This window comes from Dendrobates tinctorius, unplaced genomic scaffold (assembly GCF_039654945.1).
Source record: "Dendrobates tinctorius isolate UK_male_01 unplaced genomic scaffold, ASM3965494v1 ptg000263l, whole genome shotgun sequence".
NCBI lineage: Eukaryota > Metazoa > Chordata > Amphibia > Anura > Dendrobatidae > Dendrobates > Dendrobates tinctorius.
In genome coordinates, this window is record NW_027361930.1 from 8,273,056 (window position 1) to 8,290,920 (window position 17,865).

The 17,865-nt window shown below is 46.3% G+C and overlaps 1 protein-coding gene across 3 annotated transcripts in view; it reads left to right on the forward strand.

Moving 5' to 3' along the window:
- Nucleotides 1-17,865, forward strand: part of LOC141069428 (S-adenosyl-L-methionine-dependent tRNA 4-demethylwyosine synthase TYW1-like) — a 452,148-nt gene that overhangs the window by 332,459 nt on the left and 101,824 nt on the right. The gene's annotated exons all lie outside the window — the stretch shown is intronic.

Genomic DNA, 17,865 nt, shown 5'->3' on the forward strand with positions numbered 1-17,865 from the left:
TCAACCCAACCAAATTGTGTCCTAGAAATGCATTGTTGCATCTGACTTTAAAGCTGTCCTGGTTTAATATTTTTCCAGGCCTGTAATATGGATAAGATTTTCCACAGGTTCCTTATTTTGGCTTTTATACAAAGGTGTCCAAACACAGTGTGGCGTAGCTGCAGACCAGGTTACTGGGCCCGTGCTAACCGCTTCCATTGCTTGAAGTGCCTACAAGAGCATTAAAACCTGAGCCATGGAAGAAGTTACATTATATGACTAATCATGTTTTCTTGTACATCACATCACTGGCCAGGTTCATGTGCGTTGCTTGCCAGGGAAAGACATTGCACCAGGATGCACTGTGGGAAGAGTGTGAGCAATTGTGGTGCCCTAGCATTCATTTCAGGGTACGTCTGATGAGTAAGACCTATATAAACATCTTTGTAGAACAAATGCACCTCTTTTTGGCAAAAGTATTCCCTAATTGCAGGGAACTCTTTTACCACATTATTGCATCCGTTCTAAATTCTCCATATCTCAATTTAATTGGTCATTTGTGGGATATGGTAAGGAAGAGGACCGGGCTGTGGGTACCTCTGAGACCCCGGGTCTGGAACTGCTGAGGCCGCATCCAGTTTTGCAGGGGGGAAGGAAAGACTAGACGGAAAGAACCCACGACCTAAAAGGAGGGGGCGTGGTAAGCGAGTGGAGACGGCAGGGTTTAGCGTGGGAAAAGACAGAAATTTCTCGCCAAAGGAGAGAGAGAGAGAAGGTACCGGCTGCAGAGTGAATTGAAGCGCAGAGCAGAGACCCAGGACGGTCAGTGAGGACTCCCAGGTACCGTTGGGCGCACAGAGAGACGGGCGCCTGGTAAAGCAGCGAGGTGCAGCTGTTCAGGTAGCGGCTGGTGTTCTGAGGGACTTGTGCCAACTGAGACATCGTGGTGCATGCATTCAGTTGTTGGTGGGTGCACAGGGGAACACATGCCGAGGAGAGACTAGTGCAGAGCCTCATAATTCGGGTCTGCCGTTCAATGGACTAGGGGCTCAGCGGGCAAATCTGGAGACCGCCGCTGCTGCCAGAAGCCTGACCGTGTGTTGGGAAGGAAAGCTTGAAGACGCAGTGTCGGCCCCCGCCAGCATTACATCTATTAGACTGCAAGCAACTAAAAGACAGCGGAGTCTCGATAAGTTAAAGTTTATGGAGAGACTGTTGCATTGAACCACATTTATACTGTTTAACCTGTCTTCCCCCTTACTGTTATCTCCCTGCGAGGAGTTTATAATTGTTAATTAAACCGCACTCCTGTTATCCCTTGCTCTGCGCCTTTGCATTACTGCATCTGATTACCTGCCTTACATTTTACTTGAAAAATTAGTCAAATACATGGAGGCTCCGCCTTCCAATTTACTTGACTTTAAGGACTTTCACAGCGGCTTTCTCTTTCATTCAAAGGGTTGTTCCCTTTCAGTTTGATGATAGGCAACATCTCCAGTTTGTTTGCCTTCTTCAAGTTGAACAGCGAGTCTTAGCCACTGTTTCCAGAGGCGCTGACGGTCACATTGACAGCACGGCAGCCAATTCGTGAGAAGACCCGCTCTGAAAAAGTTCCAGCTATACTAGCAGAGCCATTGCATTCACCAACCAATGTAAGTTGCTGGGAACAGCAACTTTTACTTTACAGTACAGAGAAGTTTATTTTTTTAGAAGACTATAGCTGGGGCATTATCATTAAGTTTTCTAAGGAATCCTCAGATGCCAGGCAGGCATCGATCAGATGCTGCCCTATTATTGAATGCTGTGGTTACACTTACAATACTGACCAAATACTGCAATTAATCAGTTTAGAGAAATGGGCTTGGTGTCCGCCTAGCTGTATGCTCATATGGCCCTATGCCCTATCCTCCACCGTTAGTAACCAGAAAGTGAGCAGCCTACTGTGGCACATAGATCCTATTCCTTTGTCGATTTCTGCAGTAAGTGCATAGGACAGAAGATGGATGGCTATGCAGCAAGCATTGTCTACTAGTTGTCTCTTACCAGAATTCTGCCTGGACACATGGCAGCTATGCCAAACTACACACTCTTTCTTTAGGAACTTTCTTCCTGTCTGTGCATTTTGTTCGTTTCTCCTGCTGTGTATTTAGCAAGGTTATTTAGAGTTTTGTCTTTGTCCAAACACGAGACCTCATTTGCACACGGCTGTTGAATTAATGTAGTTATCAGTTTAAAGTCAACCGTGCCATTACTGGCAGCCGTAATATCATTTAAGTGAATCTTTCAGAATCCGCTGGGGAGCAGCACATAGAATACAGCCCTCCGTCATCTCATGCATTACCATAAACTACTGATAAGGAACAAGTCATTTTTCTCTTTAAGGAAACGAAATGGAAATAAAGACCTAGAAGTAATAAGATAGCAGCTTAGCTACGCTGCACAGACTAGCGCATTGCTGTAGTCTCTAAGAACTTCTGTTTGATCGCTATCTTTCTCAGAAGACAGTTTACAGATTTCTGGATCAGTTATCGGATGTCACAGACAACGATCTCCATCAAACAGTATGAGTTATGTGCAGAGTAAAAAAAAAACAGTGAGACAAGGTAGATGCAGTGAGATTCCTTCATAGGCAAATTGTAGTACGTTGGCTACAGCACATTTAACTATTTGTGTCAGTGCAGTCAGGTATCAATTGGCATGTTGGGATAGGCATGGTAATTGTATTAAAGGGTTTGTTTCTTGAAGATAGACCCATTTTAATAGAAACAAGCCCATGATTGATTACTGTAACTGGGAGGCCACACTGAACATAAACTGTATTGGCACACATACTTTACACTTGGAGCAGCTTTTATAACGTCTCATTCTAAATTCATAGGTATTATGAGGTTTGTCCTTGTCCTTTCACTTGCAGAATTAATAGCCTGCACTCTTTTGGGATAGATTCTGGAGCATTTGTGAAAGTTTGCTTATTTCTTAAAAGAGGATTTCTGAGGTTACACAATGATCTTAGATGCAAGGGCTTAGTCTGCAATTCTACTCTAGTAAATCTCAAAGGTGTTCCATGGGGTTGAGGTCAGGGCTCTGTGTGGGATAGTCAAGTTCTTCCACATCATACTACCCAAACAGTTGGAGGCATGCAGTTGTGTAGAATGTCTTGGTCACTGAAACAATGCGGTCCAGACAGAGACGTAGCTGGAGGTTAAGCTCGGAGAGCGGTTGGGGATATCAGAGTGGACCCCTAACCAGGTAACCCTGATTACAACAGTGATGCACCCTAATTGTGGGGACGTCAGCAGATGACTGTGCTGTTACTGGGAAAAAAAAAATCTGTGTACAAACGCAAGCATTGAGACTACTGCCATATGGTGAACATATAGTGGTATATACTAGTTTTGCAAAACATGTAAGAGATTACAGTACAGTTACAGATAGTGACTTACAGCTGACGTTCTTTTTGATGAAGTCCTTAATTTTCCCTTTTCCATCTTGCCAAGACCGTCATAACATTTTCGTCCAGCCAGTACTCACCTGCGGAGATAATAAAGACACATTTGACTTCTCACATTTCCAACACCTATTCCTCAGCCTGCTGATTTTCCTGCTGCTGTAGGTGTCCCTATTACTTCATCTGCTGTTTGGCACCTAAATAATCCTCTTACTGCCCCACATAATAATGGCTACCACTTTGCCCCTTACAAAGTAAAATGACTCCTTTATGCCCTCTAGATGGTAAAATAATCATCTAGAATATATTAATCGCCTGAGCAAGTGCCATAGAAAACCGTGCCCATATTTTACCCCTAGAAAGGGTTAATACCCCAGATGAATCTTTGACAGTCACAATACTGAGTGCCTCAATAGTGCCTATTTGACATTTAATGTCCCCTGAGACCCCCATGTACAGCTCCCCTATACACAGTGTAATGCCCCCACATCTCCCCTATGCAAAGTATAATGCCCCCACAGCTCCCCTATATACAGTATGATGGGCCCACAGCTCCCAAAGAGTATGGTGGGCCCACAGCTCCTCTATATGCAGTATGATGGGCCCACGGCTCCTCTATATGCAGTATGATGGGCCCAAGGCTTCCCTATATGCAGTGTTATGGGTCCACGGCTCCCCTATATGCAGTATGATGGGCCCACGGCTTCCCTATATGCAGTATGATGGACCAACGGCTTCCCTTTATGCAGTATGATGGGCCCACGGCTCCCCTTTATGCGGTATGATCGGCCCATGGCTGGCCCTATATGCAGTATGATGGGTCCAGGGCTCCCTTTTATGCGGCATGATGGGCCCATGGCTCCCCTATATGCAGTATAGGGCTAGACAGCCCAGAAATATACAGGAATTGGAGGCTTTTTGCCAAGAAGAGTGGGCAGCTTTACCATCTGAGAAAATAGAGAACCTCATCCACAACAGCCACAAAAGACATAAGCTGTCATTGATGTTAGAGGGGGCAATACACATTATTAAGAAATGGGGTATGTGAACTTTTTATCAGGGTCATTTGGATGTTTTGGGTTGTAATTATGATTTAAAAAGGGAAAACCGTAGTCTGACAATAAAAGGCTTCACCCAACCACTAACCATGATTGGAGAAAAGGGGTTGGTATTATCATTCATATTCTGTGAAAAAAGGTCAAGAAAGCAAAAATTCTGCCGGGGTATGTAAACCTTTGATCACAACTGTACATTATACAGTAATAATCTCACTCTGGTCAGGTGCTAACCTCTCCCTTTCCATGGTGTTGGACTAACTAAATTGTAATCCATATGCAATATTCCTTATAAAAACTGGATTTCATGAAAGCCCAAATATGATATTTTGGAATTGAAGCTCTTGAGCAGTGAGATTTAGAAGGTTCATTCTTCAGCGATTGCGTTTATGAATTTTATGTGTCGTCATTTTAATACAGCCTTTTTTAATATCTTTTTATATATTCAAGTAATTAAAAGTTGATCATTGCAGCACTTGGTGAGAAAAGTCCTTTAATATTCTTTGAAGAACAAAGTCATTCATATTACTTTTAGGTATGGCAATCAGGTATGTTAATGTGTAAAGAAGCAGATATGTAGTGGCAGTAGTAGCATCTACTAGTACAGGTAAGTCTTGCAGTACATTTCTAGGCAATGTTCACACTTGGTAAGCTTGTCTATTTTATGTGTGGACCCCATATTAAACCTCAACCATCAAATACAACACGGAATGCAGAAAACCGGTTTCATCATTTGCGGAATAATCCTTTAATACAGTGTTTTGGTTTTTTTTCAGCAGGTATGTACTCACACTGACAGTGAATCAGTCTGAAGGATCAACCCTCTTAAACAGTCTACACAGTCATGTAGGTCATAGGAAGTTGAATGAAATGATACCTTGATAAGCTTTTTCTAAAATGGAAATGAGCTGTCCCAGACTATGAGCAGAACACAGATCTGTATGAGAATATGTGAGACATGTAGATCAGCAGAGCAGAGGCTGTCAGCTATTACATATCACACAAGTAAAATAAGCTCTGGAGGCAGATTCTCATGCACATCTGTGTCTCGCCCATAAATCTTAATTTCCAGGACGTCGACCTGACAGCACCATGGAGGACGTCCTCCTCCTCCTTACAGGGACAGGAAAGCACACAAGAGATTAAAAGGTCCTGTCCCAGCCCGTTTCCCTCAGTGTCTTTCCTGTCCCTGCATGGAAGGACACGCAAGAGGATTTCTGAAGAGCTTACCAGAGGGCCCAGGTGGATCGGACGGCCAGTCCAAACCTTCCCCCTGTCAAGACGCCTGGGGCCGAAACTTCCTGGTGGGGAGTCCCTCTGCCCCAAAGGCCAGGAGCAGGACGACGCTCCCGGAGGCAGCCGCTCCTCCCGGTGGGAGGCTCTTGGCTCCAGTCAGCGGGTGGCAGTAGAAGGCTGGTCCCCCCGCAGGCAACTGGCCGTGCGGGCGTCGCAAACAGCGCTCTCAGAGGCGTAGGTGGGGCTAGCGGCCGGGCAGAAAGCGGAAGCGGCCGTGCGATTCCCGGCCTATCGCGAGGAGACGCGTGTCACTGCCGGTGACGTCACGCGCCGGGTTTTGAAACTCAGCGCGTGCTCCATAAGCCCAACGTCTCTCTGGAATCGGCGGCAGTCATGGACGTAGAGGCTCCGGCGAAAGGAGGGGTAAGTGCACCTGGCGCAGACCACCCTCTCCACAGCCATCCCCGCAGCCAAGGACGACTGACCTGATGATCCCTATCTTATATCCATTGATTAAAGGAACTAAAGACCCCGCCAAGGCCACATCCAAGTCGGTCAGATGCCCTGTATGCAGGGTAAAGCTGACAGACACCCATAGCAAAACCCTCTGTGGACCCTGCACATCAAGGGTCATAAGAGATGAGCAGCCTTCCCTCCTCTCGGAGATGAGATCCCTGATACGGTAGGAAGTCCATGCCTCCAGATCCAGCCTCGCACGTCAGCAGTCCCCCAGTCCTGGGCCGAGCCGCAAGCGTCTGAGGTGGGAGGCAGAGCCATTTTCCAAAACAAGCTCTATCGAAGGGTCAGACTGCCAGGACTCGTAACCAGAGGAGGAAGGAGAGATCCCGGCGGATAGGCAGGACCAGGGCAGGAAATACCTGTTCAAGCTAGAGGACACGGACGAGTTGGTCCAGGCGGTGAGGAACACTATGCAGATTGAGGAAGTTCTTAAGCCGCAATCTAGTCAGGACCTGATGTTCGGAGGACTTGTCGCTCGGAGGACAGACTGTGTTCCTCGTAAGCGAGCACATCAAAACGATGGTCTTAGAAGAGTAGAAAGAGGCGGAACATCGACTCGTACTATCCCGTGACTTTAAAAGTCGACTGCCTTTTGACCCCGAGGAAACACGATTGTGGGAGGAAATTCCTAAAATCGATGTTCCTGTAGCTAAGGTCACCAAAAAGATCGCCATCCCGTTCGAGGACTCATCAAGTCTCCGGGACCCGAAGGACAGGAAGGCGGACGTTCTGTTAAAGAGGACATGGGAGACTGCGGTAGCCCTCATTAGGGCTAACATAGCAGCCACCTCGGTAGCCAGGTCCATGTTCCTATGGATGGGGCAGTTGGAGGAGCACTTAACCAACAAGACCCCTAGATCCGAGATCCTAGCATCCCTTCCCCTCATGAAATCTGCCACGGCGTTCCTGTCAGATACATCAGCCGAATCAGTAAGGTTTGCAGCCAGGAACAGCTCCCTTTCTAATGCAGCTCAAAGAGTGGTCTGGCTTAAATCCTGGTCGGGGGATAACGCTTCTAAGGGGAAACTATGCTCCATCACCTTTTCGGGCCTAAAGGTGTTCGGACCAGCCCTAGATAGCATTTTAGAGCTAGTGTCCAACAAAAATAAAGGTTTCCCAAATAAAAAATCTAAACGGCCCCAGTCCTTTCGGAGAGGCCCTTTTTCTAGGAGATAGACAGATTTTAGGAGCCAGGGTAGATCCAACAGAAGCTCCTATAGAAGCTCCCACAGCCAGGGTGGGAGAAGCAAGGGCTCCCTTTTTGCGTTAACCCCCAGATCTAGGAGGCAGTGACACCATAGGTATCTGGGGAAGACTTTGCCACTTCGCAGTAAATTGGGCCCGGGTTACCCACAACCAGTGGGTCCTCAGAACCATTGCGGAGGGCTACAGCATAGAATTTTGCTCCCCTCCCCCCGACAGATATATTGCCCCCTCAGTAGTCCCGGCGGACTCCATGTGGACGGACCTACAGGACATGCTCAAGTCAGAGGTTATAGGACCAGTTCCTCTGACAGAGAGGGGAAAGGGACACTACTCCTCCCTGTTCTCCATTGCAAAACCATCCGGCGAGGCCCGAACTATTATAAACTTAAAACTTCTGAATGCCTGGGTCAGGTACAAGAGGTTCCGGATGGAATCAATTCGGTAGGCAATACATCTAATAGACAGGGATGCGGTCATGTGTACCCTCAACCTAAAGAGTGCGTACTATCAGGTCCCTATCGATCCCTCATCCCAGAGACTATGAAGATTCGCAGTCAAACTACCGACCCGGACCTGCCACTTCCATTTCCAATGCCTTCCATTCGGGCTCGCTTCAGCCCCCTGAATGTTAACAAAGCTGGTAGCGGAGGTAGTGGCCTACCTGAGAAGTCACGGTGTCGTGATCATACCATACTTAGACGATTTCCTCCTGGTGGCAGGATCCGAAGAAGAGCTCATTCAAGACAGGAACCGAACGGTTACAGTAATGAAGTTCCTCGGCTGGGTGATCAACTGGCAGAAGTCAGACCTGATACCAGAAAGCAGAAAGGTCTTCCTTGGAGTTCTCCTAGACTCAGGAGGCAGGATATCCCTGCTGCCAAGAGAGAAGCAAAAGACTATCCAAAACAGAGCCGAAGACCTCTTGAAGCACCGCTCCTCCATAAGAGGGGCAATGGAGGTTTTGGGCCTAATGACTGCTTGCATTCCGTGCGTCAGATGGGCCCAGTTCCATTCGAGACCCTTACAAAAGGAGATCCTTGCAATATGGGACAGACATCAGGCTTCACTCAACAAACCCATAAGACTGCCCGGTCCGGTGAAATAGTCACTACGGTGGTGGACACAGCCCAGGAACCTGCAGGTGGGTGTACTATGGACAACCTCTTCATACGTGGTAGTCACCACAGACGCCAGTACGTGGGAATGGGGAGCCCACGTAGAAGGGAAGATCTTCCAGGGAAGATGGCCAGTAGACATCAGAAACAGATCCTCCAACTTCAGGGAACTCTATGCGGTCTGAGAAACCCTGCGGCAGAAGCGGTCGGTCCTGAAGAACCGACATGTCCGAATATTGTCCGACAACGTAACAGCAGTCTCCTTCCTGAAGCACCAGGGATGCCCCAGGCATCGACCACTCCAAGCCCTAGCAGGAAGAATATTCACCTGGGCAGAGGGAACTGTCCTCTCAGTAACGGCAATCCACCTGGAGGGTTCCCAGAATGTGGTAGCGGACTACCTAAGTAGACAGCAGGTCTTCCCGACTGAGTGGGATCTGAACAAAGAGATTTTCCATCAACTGTGTCAGCGTTGGGGAGCCCCCAGAATAGACCTATTCGCAAATCGAAAAACTCAAAGGTCTCCAGATTCTACTCCCTGAACCCAGCAGACCACCCGGAAGGCATAGACGCCCTGAGCCAGGCCTGGGAAGAACCCCTCTCTTGCGCGTTCCCACCACTGGCGCTCATCCCGGCGGTACTCAGGAAAATCTGCGAGGACCGCGCAAAGGTGATAATGATTGTTCCATACTGGTCGAGGAGAAGCTAGTTTCCCCTACTAGGGGCTATGGCAGTGGAAAGCCCAGTCAAGCTACCTCTGAAGAAAGACATCATCCACCAGGGCCCGATCCGACATCCGAATCCAGCAAGACTCCACCTCTCGGCTTGGATCCTGAAAGGGACATCCTGAAGGCAAAAGGCTTATCAGATCAGGTCATATCTACCCTACAGGCCAGCAGGAAACCGGTTACATCTGCAATTTACCGGAAAATATGGAAGAGATTCTGTCTGGACGGTGGCAGGTCCGACCTCGTGGCGGGTATCCCTGACCTCCCTAGTGTCCTAAACTTCCTACAGTCAGGGTATAATAAAGGCCTTAAGCCCAGCACTTTAAAGGTCCAGATTTCGGCCTTGAGCTCTTTCTTTGATTACCCTTTAGCTTCTCATCCTTGGGTAATAAGATTCATAAGGGCCATGCAACGTCTTCGCCCCAGGATTAGGCAGCTCACCCCGCATTCGGACCTTAGCCTGGTCCTCAGATCTCTATGTCCCCAGTGAAGAAATGACCATCTCAACTCTCACTCGCAAAACAGCCTTCCTTGTAGCCATTACCACGGCCAAGAGAATAGGGGAAGTCCAGGCCCTGTCCACCAAAGATCCATATATTCAGATAAGAGAAGATCATATAATCTTGAGATTAGATCCGGCATTTATCCCAAAGGTAGCCTTTTACCAAAATATAAACCAAGAGATAGTGTTACCATCCTTCTGTGACAATCCCCATAATGAAATGGAACAGCGTCTCCACTCACTGGATGTGAGACGTGCAGTTATAAACTATCTAGAGGCCACCAGCAGTTGGCGTATTGACCCAAATCTGTTCATCCTTTTTGGGGGTAAGAACAAGGGGAGAAAAGCCTCTAAGGCATCCATCGCAAGATGCATTACTTCAGTAATCTCAGACGCCTACCAATCGGAAGGCGCCAACCCGCCAGATACTTTAAGGGCCCACTCTACAAGGGCATTATCGGCCTCTTGGGCCGATAGAGAGGGCGCCTCGGTTGATCAAATCTGTAGAGCGGCAACCTGGGCTAGTCTAAATACATTCTGCAAGCACTAAAGCTTGATGTGCTATTTGGTCAACAGACCGCATTTGGGAGAAAGGTTCTCCAGGCGGTAATCCCACCCTGAGGAGGTGCTTTGGTACTCTCCATGGTGCTGTCAAGTGGACGTACTGGAAAATAGGTATTAGACTTACCGGTAATGATGTTTCCAGGAGTCCATTCTGACAGCACGGTTAGTTCCCTCCCTGTTCATGTTTTGTCATATGCTGTAATATGATTGTATCATTAAAGTGTTATTGCATTATCCACGCTGTGGTACTTGTTAAATCACTGAGGGAAAGGGGGTGGGACGGGACCTTTTAACCTCTCGTGTGCTTTCTTGTACCTGTAAGGAGGAGGAGGACGTCCTCCATGGTGCTGTCAGGATGGACTCCTGGAAACATCATTACAGGCAGGTCTAATACCTCTTATCTCATTTGATTATTATGAAAGCATAGATTTCTCCTAAACAAGACATCGTATTGCAGATATCAAGGTATCCTTTTATTTAGCCTATTATGACCTGCATGACCATACCGCCCTGTTTAGTATGGTTGATCCTACTGACAGATTCCCTTAGAGAATGACTGCAGCATCCCTGGAAAAGAGATTCAAGATTTTAGCTTTCTATGTGCCAGAACATAAAGGGTGAATTTGGCTTACAGTTAAGGAATTTCACCTTCACAATGTGAAAGTCACTTCCACTCTCCCGAAGATATTCTTTTCCATTATTTCTGGCATACATTTCAGTATGGCCCTAATGGAAAGAGCCAAGATCTTGCCAAGCGTTCTTCACATTTGGAATCAGGTAGCAGTGTGCTCTATTAGAGGCCTTTGCTATTTAAGTTGGAGCTAAGTAAGCACTCTGTCTATTATCTGCTCGGCTACAATAGCCCTCTTGTGTTGAGCCTGAATTTATCAGCATCCTCTGCTTTATTACTTTTCAAATGATTTGATATTTTCTAAATGGAATACAAAATCTTCTGTATAGACTCAAGATTCAGAGGGGAAATAACCAAAGCATTATGCAAAAATAAGCAGTCTAATGTACTGTAATTCAGAGATTAGCTATGCAGTGAATGTCCTAGCGTTTGCAATTGCACAAGCATGCTTGTTTAGGTCTCGCTGGCAGGTCTCACAATTCATCTGTTTTTTTTCTCTTCATTGATGAAACATTAAGATAGAGCACTTTGCTTTTAGCCAAGTTATGTTATTCAATATAAAAACTGTGGTATTTTACTTCTGTTTATGCTACCACTTGTATATGTAGTATAGAGCTGAAAAGGGTTAGTGAAGAATATTGGAGATATAATTCCATGTCAAATAATTTGTATCCTATATAGCATGGGATTATAAAAACCCCCTTCAGTGTGCAGTTGTAGCAGTTATGCAAATTGTCTCTTCAGAGAGGAAGAGGACTAGAACTCTAGTGCCACCTATTAGAAGTAGCAATCCTAAAAGTCAATGTCGACCCTTTAACGAGCCTTGTTACATGACTTAGGATAAAAGCCAAGCCAGAATCTCTATTTGCAGACACTGTGTTTCGGGGTACTGCCCCTCGTCAGTGCAAAGTGTGAGATCTGGTTTGGCTGTGAGAGAGTTGTAGCAGAACACTAAGCAGCAGCAGTGGGGGGGGGTTGAGGCCAAATGCCTGAGTGTGACAGAACTCACACCTTGAACAGTTCAGAGCAGAACAAAAGGCTTGCTGCCATGTGACTATGCGGTCAAAATTGCTTTGTTAGGGTGGTTTCACATTAGCGCTTTTTAAGCGCACGCACGGCCGGGGGTAGCTCCGCCCCCGAGCCGGCTCTCTGCCCGGCGTGCCCGCCCCTTGCTTGTAGCACCGCCTCCTAGCGCACAGCGGCGCCTGCGATCGGCGCACCCTATCTTTAGCATAGGGTGCGCAGATCGTGCGCAGGCCGTGCGCTAGTTGCGCTTTGACCTGCGCTGCGCACTTTTGACGGTGCGCCGTGCGCGCCAAAATCCGAAAAGTTTGATTTTGGCGCGCACGGCGCACCGTCAAAAGTGCGCAGCGCAGGTCAAAGCGCAACTAGCGCACGATCTGCGCACCCTATGCTAAGGATGGGGTGCGCCGATCGCAGGCGCTGCTGTAAGCTAGGAGGCGGTGCTGCAAGCAAGGGGCGGGCACGCCGGGCAGAGAGCCGGCTCGGGGGCGGAGCTACCCCCGGCCGTGTGTGCGCTTAAAAAGCGCTAATGTGAAACCACCCTTAGCAGTGATTCCATAAGGAGTTATGGAGATACTATACGTCCGAGCCATAGCTTATATATCTGTGATATCTGGACTGGATCGCCTGCCTTCCAGAGTCTAAAGGTACTGTCACACTTAGCGATGCACCAGAGATCCCGACCAGCGATATGAAGCAGTCAGGATCGCTGGTGCATCGCTAAGTCGTCGCTAGTGAGCTGCCACACAGGCAGATCTCACCAGCGACATCGTAGCGGTCGGGGGTCGCTACTTACCTGTCACACTAGGCGATCCTGCGTCCTCCCGCCCGGCTCCACACTCGTCGCTCGTCTCTCCACATGAAGCGCCACAGGAAGCTGATGACGAGAAACAGTCCTGGATGTTCTCGCGCGATCCGCAATAACAGCGGGGGAGCGGGTCGTAGGTAAGTATCACACACAGCGATATCGCTAGTAATATCGCTATAACGTCACAAGTTATAGCAATATTGCTAGCGATATCGCTAAGTGTGACAGTACCTTAACTCCATTATAGCACCTAGGGTTATGCAGATGCATAGAACAGCTACTAGTAGAAGCCTAAAGCTGTTTGGTCTTAACGCATATCATGAGTTCGGCGAGACACGATGGCGCCAAAACCGCTGCCGCAGGACCGTCTAAAAGGGTTATGATCTTTTATAGGTTAGCTTCAAACCTCCAGGGGAGGAGGATAAGGACCATCATGTTGGTGGAAAACGGTATGATCAACCAAGGGACTAAATGATCCTGCAGAGCTCAACCTAGTGCTTTTTCTCTGGGGAGGTCACGACTACATATCGTGTGGGGACAAGTCAAGCAACAGAGGTGACCACAAGCCTCTAATCTGGCAGCCCCTCCCCTCGAGCCAGGTCTTTCATGTACTAGTATCTGACCCATATATTCTGCTTATATCTTTCGTCCTACCACTGTCTGTATTTTAATATCTGACCATTTTGTATATGTAACCATCATGTATATAGGGTATTGTCTAGTGTGCCTTTAAGGCAATTAAATACACAATTTAACCTTGGGCTGCTCTTTTATCACAAATCTACATGTCTGTTTCTCAGTTTAACTTCCCATGCTACCTGGGTTGATTTCTGTCCCAATATAATTCCCATTGACAGACCGCTCTTATTTTGAATAAAGGAACTGGTGGCAGTTCTACTGGGCTGAGCACAGGCGATGTTTCACTGGTGCTAGTGAAATGGGCGTGTCAGGGTTGTGGATGAGTGTGGTGTCATGTCCTTTCACCCCCTGTGCCTCCCCGAGGCTTGTGGACAGAGGCGGTGCCTGTGTAAAATTGTACCAATCTTACCTTACGTGTACACAGGGGGGTGCGGAACGTCACATTGGTACAAGTGGGAGATCTTGACACGTAATCCCGCTGAAGTAACATTGACGTCAGCAGGATGGCGAAGTGTGGATCCTTCACCGAGTGATACTAATCTATTGCTATTTTTATAATTTAAGATGGGCAAAACGCTACCTGTTTACACATTGTTTATGTTTGAAACCCCCCCTTTCCGCTAAGCTGAGAAGTCTTGCCCTATATAATTTTATTTGAGGCAAATGTAAAATTTTTATTCATTTGATAAAATGGACCTCCTAAGGCGATTTACTTACCATGGTTCTGTTAGCATATTTTTCTAGCTTCTTGTTAGTGAGACCTGCAGTGAAATTCCCAAACAATGCCTACTAATGGCTTTTGTAGTGACCCAATATTGTGATTCAGGTTAATTGTGTTGCAGTCAGTACTTCATAGAGCCACTATGATGACTGGCACCTTTCCATGCTCGATAAGTTTTAATATACTGTACCTTGTGAAGATTAATTTTAAAGCACTTTAACTAAGTCTCACAACACAATTCTTAAGATTTTTTTTTTTTTTATAAAGGATTCAGAGTTGATCTCTGCTTGGAATCCGTAACAAAATTCACATGTCTTACCTGTCTAAACATACCCTAATGCTCCTAAGAATACAGTACTTAGGCCAAATGAGAGTCAGTGTATGAAGAGCTGACTTCTGTTAATGGGAATCCCGATTCATTAATGACCGCTACAAGAGCCTGCTCTGGCGGTTTCCAAATAACCCTTCATTTTTTGCCACTTGTTTTTATAGACAGTTTACTTCTCATGTAATAGGAGCTTTATTTGCAAAACCACACTGCTAATTAAAAGTCAATTGCCACAATACTTTTTCTGGTAAAATTTGCTATGACAAAATTAGGAATCAAATGCTAAAATGGAGCTGAAATACTATATGCTTTCATGCTTATTTTCAAAAGTAGGAATGACAAATGGTTGTAAAATTGCCATCTAATTAAAATTTTCTGAAAGTTTATACCACTGAAAGGTTTTCCAAAGTCAGTGGAAAACCCGCATCAGTTGTATCAACTTTCCTTCTATAAAGTGAAGAATTGTGCAGACTGAGAGAAGTACGTTCATGTGCACGTCGGCTTTTAGGAGAAGACCTGCTGTGCAAATACATTGAGTTTCTGCAGAGAATTATCTTTATCATTCACTCAACTAGGAGAAAGGTTGTTCTTGACTTGACATTTGGCCTTTTTTCCTTCTAAATAGCGATTTACAAAAAATGTCATACCACGGAGTGCCATTATAATTTATTAAAGCTTTATGGCTTTTATGTCATTCTGTGAGGTATGGTTGATTGACGTATGTTCACAATATGCATTTTTATGTGCATTTTTGTGAAGCATTTTTATTTGTGCTTTTCATCTATTCATTGGTTGAAAAGCGCTACTAAAACGCTGAAAGAATAGACACTGTATTTTATGCACCCAATAAATTGCATAAAATAAGCTGCAAAAAGCCACATGTAATCCATTTACATACACAACTACCACCAACCAATTTGGGTCATATTTAATAATGAGCACAAGTATTCATTACAGCAGTTTAAGCCCTTAACTTCTAAAGCCCCCGTTACACACTGCGATATCGCTGTAAAGTCACAGATTTTGTGACGTTGCATCGATATTGCTAGCGATATCGCTGCATGTGATACTTACCTCCGACTGGCTCCCCCGCTGGTTATCGCTGATCGCGCAAGAAGCTCCTGGACCATTCCTCGTCGGCCACTTCCTGCTGGGCTTCCTGTGGCGCTGACGAGCGACGCGTGGAGCTTGGCGGGAGGACGCAGGATCGCCGCATCTGACAGGTAAGTAGCGATCCCCGACCACCGCTATGTCGCTGGTGAGATCTGCCTGGTGAGATCGTCATATCGCTAGTCGGGATCGCTGATGCATCGCTAGGTGTAACGGTACCCTAACATGCATTTTCTTAAGGTCATTTCAAGCTGAATTAAGTTAGCTCAGGCCTGCTGTATTACATAACCAGCATCTTCCTGTAACAGCAGCAACCGGAGCGATCTCTGTTTACTACTGTTAGCCATTTAGATGCCTATGTCAAACATTTAGGCTGTGTACCCACGGAAGGGTTTTTTTCGCGTTTTTTAAACGTTTTTCCCGATTAAAAACGCTTCAAAATCGCATGCAAGAAGCATCCCATTCTTTTTAATGAATTCCGCAATTTTTTTGTGCAAATGATGCGTTAAAAGTTAAAATAGTAAATCTTCTTAAAAGTCGGGGGATCTTCTTATATGATTGTGTCATCTTATATGCCGGCTGTGGAGCAATCTTCATATGGCGGGGGAGTGGTCCCGATGAAAAAGGGAGGGTGTAAGTGGAGTTATCATCCCCTTTTTACCTCATTGGTGGCAGCGGTTCTGTGGGTCTCTGTGCTGTGGGGATCGTTGGCTCCTCCATCTGCAGTGTGGCGGCTCTGTGCTGGGTGTCGGCGGCGGCTCCTCGTTGTCCAGCTTGAGGGCGCTGTGCTGGGGGGCGGCTGCGGCGGCTCTCTGTCCAGCGTCGGGGCTCCGGCATTTCCCCATAGCCCAGAGGCCCAGGCAGCTACATTGCTGAGATGGGGTGGCCTCCGGGAAAATGGCCGCCGGAGCCAACGCGAGCTCAGATTCAGATCTCATCTCCCGAGATCTTAGGACGAGATCTGAATCTGAGCTCGCGCGGGCTCCGGCGGCCATTTTTCCGGAGGCCACCCCATCGCAGCAGTGGAGCTGCCTGGGCCTCCGGGCTATGGGGAAATGCCGGAGGAGCCCCGACGCTGGACAGAGAGCCGCCGCAGCTGCCCCCCAGCACAGCGCCGCCGACTACCCTCAGCACAGAGCCGCCACACTGCTGAAGGAGGAGCCGCCGCACCGCTGCCACCAATGAGGTAAAAGGGGATGATAACACCTACACCCTCCCTTCTTCATCGGGACCACTCCCCCACCATATGTACTCGGCGTATAAGACGACCCCCGACTTTTAAGCAGATTTTCAGGGGTTGAAAAGTCATCTTATACGCCGGAAAATATGGTAATTTTGCGGAAAAATCCGCATTTCTCACTATATTCCATGAGCAGGAGGATGCTCCTGTAAAAAAATGCGCGTTTTTCCTGGGAAGAAGTGTGTTTTTTTTCTGCATATGTTGGTACATACCCTTACAGTAGCAATTAAATGACCTGCAATCAGGGAGCTGATAATTTACCTTGGCAGCTAGGGACTTTCGTGCATGCCATTTTACTCCTTTTCTAAAGCTCTGCAAGAGGCTGAGCTTCATATGAGAAGAGAAATTACAATATATATTGCAATACTGTGGCATTGCAGTACATAGTAGAATCTGCAAAGCGTTTGATTGCTTAAAGTCCCAGTCGGCATGTATTAAAAAACAAACCCTCACATATCATGACTGATATTAAAACATTTTTATAAGCTTTCACATTGCTCTATGGACAGTTTAAAAAAAAAGTTAACCAAAAAACAATTTAATCCCCCCCCCCCCCCACAAAAAAAAAAGAAAGACATTTAACGTTAAAAAAATAAATATATTGAGTATTTTCACATTAAAAAAAAATCTGCTCCCTCAAAGTATAAAAAGCCGTATGTTCAGCACCGGAAAAAAAAAACAGAATTGCCAGTAAATACAATAAAAAGTGATCAAAACCTCATGTGTGCTCCAAAATGGTGGCTTGGAAAAATAACACCTTTTCACACAAAAAAATGCTCCATGGATGGAAAAATAAAAAAAAAAGTTACGGGTATCAGAAAATTGCTAAACAGTTTTTATTTTCACATGGTTCTGATTTTTTTTTTTCTTAACTGCTAAAATTTGAAAACAGTTTCTAACCTTGGCATCAATGTAATTTCACTGACTTGGAAAATTATTTTATGATCTAACTGATCAAATGATCTACTGTTCTTTATACCCTTGAGGGATTAATATATATTCTAACATTTTAC